Source organism: Alligator sinensis, unplaced genomic scaffold, assembly GCF_000455745.1.
Source record: "Alligator sinensis unplaced genomic scaffold, ASM45574v1 scaffold579_1, whole genome shotgun sequence".
Taxonomy (NCBI): domain Eukaryota; kingdom Metazoa; phylum Chordata; order Crocodylia; family Alligatoridae; genus Alligator; species Alligator sinensis.
Genome location: NW_005842023.1, coordinates 2,107,470 through 2,111,754, shown reverse-complemented (window position 1 = coordinate 2,111,754; position 4,285 = coordinate 2,107,470). Strand labels below are relative to the sequence as shown.

At 44.3% G+C, this 4,285-nt stretch overlaps 1 long non-coding RNA gene across 1 annotated transcript in view; it reads left to right on the top strand.

Moving 5' to 3' along the window:
- LOC112550053 overlaps nt 1–2,794 on the top strand; it is a 3,610-nt gene extending 816 nt beyond the window's left edge. Inside the window, exons 2-3 of the long non-coding RNA XR_003093719.1 lie at nt 1,526–1,617; nt 2,350–2,794. This is a non-coding gene — a long non-coding RNA (uncharacterized LOC112550053). The remainder of the gene's footprint in view (nt 1–1,525; nt 1,618–2,349) is intronic.
- Nucleotides 2,795–4,285: the final 1,491 nt, after the last annotated feature.

Genomic DNA, 4,285 nt, shown 5'->3' with positions numbered 1-4,285 from the left:
TCCGGGGCTCCGCGGGGCGGCTGCAGCTGGCGGCCACCTGTGCGGGGCTGGGCCCGGGCTGCGTGTGCCTGGAGCTCCCCCTGACGGGCCAGGCCGCACTAGCGCCTCCACTCCCAGCTCTGAGAGGTCCCCCCACCGCTCCTGCAGCGTTTTTTCTGCAGCAGGAGGCATCTTCTGCTTTTCCCCTAGTGAGCATTTTGCCCAGAGCCCCTGACTGGTGGCGCGGAGCGGTGGGCGGATTGCACCTGCCCGCTCTGGGCTTTTCTAGAGATCTCGGCTTTCCACTGAGTGCTGTAATCATTGCTGGACCCCATGGCGGCTGTGCAAGAGGACCATCTTGTACAGTGTTGTTCTCAAGCCTCCCTATCCAGATCTCGCTCTGTTCAGCGGGACCCAGGCTTGGTGTTGGTATAAAACACTGTAAGAATAGGCCTGGCCCTTCCCAGCGGTCAGCCCACTGTGCTGCTGCCCACAGGTTTGTTTCAGTAGCCCCGATCTCTCCCAGGAGCTTGTGGGCTTGTGCAAGACACTTTGGATGTTTAGACCTTTTAAGTCTGGAATAGCCTGCCATCGGAGATGGTTCAAGCACCTACTCCGGATGCCTTCAAGAGAAAATTGGATGTTTATCTTGCTGGGATCCTGTGACCCCAGCTAACTTCCTGCCCCTGGGGCAGGGGGCTGGACTCACTGATCCTTCAGGGTCCCTTCCAGCCCTAATGTCTGTGAAATCTAAGTCTCCATCCGTTCAGGTCTTTAGTTAACAGTTATTGGAACAGGTCATTTTTGTCATCTCTGTTATCAGGAATGATTAGGTAATGGCAGCAGATACAGGTGATGTCAAGACAGTGGGAGGCAATCCTTTCCCCACCAGGCTCTGCATGGCCTTCCTGCCTTAGGGTTTTGACATGGACATTTTGCTAAGGACATTCTCTCTCTGCCCCCCTGCTTCTAGTAACAGAGAAGCCTGAACAGATACACAAAAATAAGAGTGCCTTTCCCCCCAAACAGGCCATGCACCTCATCCAGCAACAATTTTCCTCAGCCTAGTTACCATCCACCTTCTAAACCAGCTACCCTTCCCATGCACTCCAGCACTCGCCAGCCAGCCAGCTAACCAGCACCATCCAAAGGACATCAACATCCCCCAGCCATGCCCAGCACCTCTCTCAGAGCCCTGCCAATCTCATACTCAATGTCATGGATACATCCCCTCACAGAACAGGCAGCACAGTGGCAGATAGGGCAGGGAGCAGAAAGCAAGAGGGCAGATCAGTCAGGGAGCACAGGGCAGGGAGCAAAAAGCAAAGCAGTCCATGGGGCAGTGGAAGGAGATAGAGTGGCTGTGGGGGAGGTCACGGGACTAATTTGTGGCACACCTGCCAAAAAAGTTGGCTCCCCACTGTTCTAGGTGATGCCAAGAATGTTTTTATGAGTTGCCCGGGTAGCCAATAAAGCTTGCAAATGAAAAAGTGTTGGTTTCCAGGAAAATGTACTTCTGTTTTTTAACCTACTCCTTTCTTTCCAGTTCACAGATACCACATCTCCAAGAACCAAGTTTCAGAGCACTAAAGACTAATGAAAACCAGCTGAGAACACCTCCAGTACCTGCAGCCACGGGTAGCAGAGTCATACATACATATAGGGAGACATCTAGATACATATATATTCAGAAATATACACATATTTTCTAGAACAGAGATTTACCAGACTTTTATGCTGGGACATGTTTGTACAGTGCCAATCATGATAGGGTCTTGGTCCCAGAGTAGGACCCTCAAGTACTATGATAATGCAAGTAATAACAATACATCATGTAACCATTTTCACACACACACACACACACACACACACACTTATTAAGACCTGTAAAGAACAGTATTTTTCCACCAGTAGTTGCACACTGCTAGACAAAACATAATAGAGTGCCCTGCACAGAAAAATGGCTAGCTATGTCCAGACCATTTGCATGGTAAATAAATAAAAAAGAGCAAAGCAAGCTATAGGGATTTAAAACAGAAAATGCAATTAAGAAAGCTAATTAGTCTTACTATTTGCCACGTCTAAGAAAAAGGACGACATATTGAATTAAACAGTGACAAACAGAAAGATAAGGATTTTTAAATGCAGTGTATAATTAATGCACAGAACTTTTGGCTGCAGGACAAGAATAACAGCAACTGTTACACTCAGCTCAGATTAAATTATATGGGCATCTATACTTTAACTTCAGGAAAAACACAGATCACTTGTTAAAGAAAAAAGTCATCGTTCACATCCCAAATACCCTTTCCCCAATTTTTCCAACTATAGGCCTTAGGGATATAACTCTTTTCTTTTTTTTCTATCAAGAGCTCCTTGTTTGGTATCTGAAGAATGTGAATCTTCCTGTGATTCCTGACCAAAATTGCATGATATTAGCAATTCTTTTCTTCAACCGGCAGCTGGAAATGTGGATTTGTCATACTTCTAATATTGAATCAGCTCAAGCCTTGCTTCATTCCCAGGAAAGAACAGCTGTCCAGCTCCACTAGGGAAGATGCTTTCTGATCATGAATAAAGCCTGACTGAACCCAAAACACTTCATCCCTGTTGCTTTGCATGATGGAAGAACTTGCCAGCCTAATGATGATGCACATATACACTTGAGTATGCTTTATTGTGTAACTGTAAATGCTGATTTCTGTTTTACTATTAAGAAAAAATGGGAGATTTTTTCAAAGTATTTTTAAGCGCTTACTATGGTCACCTTGAAAACAGACTCTTAGCATGGCAGCTAATGCATATGTTTGACAATAAATTGGATGTGTATAATACGTATATGTAGTTGGATTAAAATGATATCTATATATAACTGTCTTATTTTATTTCATTATTGCACTTAATGGCAGGGCAACAACACACATTTAGACTGTAAGTTGCCTGTATGGGATCTTGTTATATTGGGACGTCCTCGGTGGTTGGTGATTTGTTTTGTTATATTTAGGAGAGAATACCATTTCAGTATTAAAGAAGCATTCTGGCACATTGTAGTGAGTTTTCCAGGGTACTTCATAGCTCCAAAGAGACAGCAGAAAGCACCATATCTAGTAGGACAGGGAACAACCCCAGTCACAGGAAAAAAACCTTGTATCAGGCTATTTGCTTCTCTTATAGCAGGTAGCAGCCAGAAGCAAGAATTGCTAAAGTAACTTGCCTTGTCGTCTGCCTGTATCTTTACTAAAGAGGATCTGAAAGCTCTGTTTTAAGAGCAGACAGACATGATTAGCTTGAGCTTGAGACACAAAAGCCCAAGCAGTATAAATAACTACTAAATAACCTGAAGGCATCCTAATTAAATGGCATTACCTTCCCTTGAAGATGCAGTCATTACTAGTAAAGCCTCATTGGTTTTTAACTGAGTTTTCCTCATTAGGTAGATTCCCTGATAAGGTGCATCTAAATTAAATGGTGTGAATTGTGTGGAAATGTGTGCTTGTGTTTGTGTGAGTGGCTCTGAGTTTTTCAGAAGTGCCTGGTAATTACAGGTGCTTGAGTTGAAACACCTTTACAAGGAAAAGGGGATATCTTCACTTTCTGAAAAATCCCAAATTATTAGTCACTTTTGAAAGAAGTGTGAGCTTGGGTGCATGTGTGGGTATAAAACTATACTCCCCCCCACATTTTCACATTTAAATTCTCTATTCCACTTTAGACATGTCTAATGCCTTTGGAGGTATAAAGTCCTACTAAGCTGTACTTTGAGTGTACACCTTCATGGCCAGGACAAAAACCCATTGTTTTCAGATACTATGATTTCTGTAAGATGAAATGTGCCATACATTTAGGCAGCTGGAAAGTTAGGCATTAGTCACATAGCTTTTTAATGCCAGCATTTCATTCTAACCTAGTTATTTTTTATTCAGGCTTAAAGATCTGCACAAAGAAAACACTAACAACTGTATGGAGAAGGCCTTCTGAATGATGCTCCTTTCAATAGCCATGAGCAGAATCAACCAAGTGATCTTGCTGGAGAGAAGAGTCTCGGCTAAGGTCAATTGCCTCGCCCTCCAAAGTATCCTGCATAGCATCTGAAATGAACCTTTTAGTTGAGAGACTTCTGTAGGAGGCAGGAGTGGGAGGAGGCGGTTTCCTTTGGCAGCCAGTACTGCTGTGTCTGTCAGTGTGCCTGCTTCCTTCCCAGAGGCTGTGCTTGTCCTGTACCCACATGCTGAATGGGGTGAAGAGAGCAAGTCCTCCACCACACCCAGGGCTTCCCAACTTTGCCAAGCCTAATTGTCTATTTGTG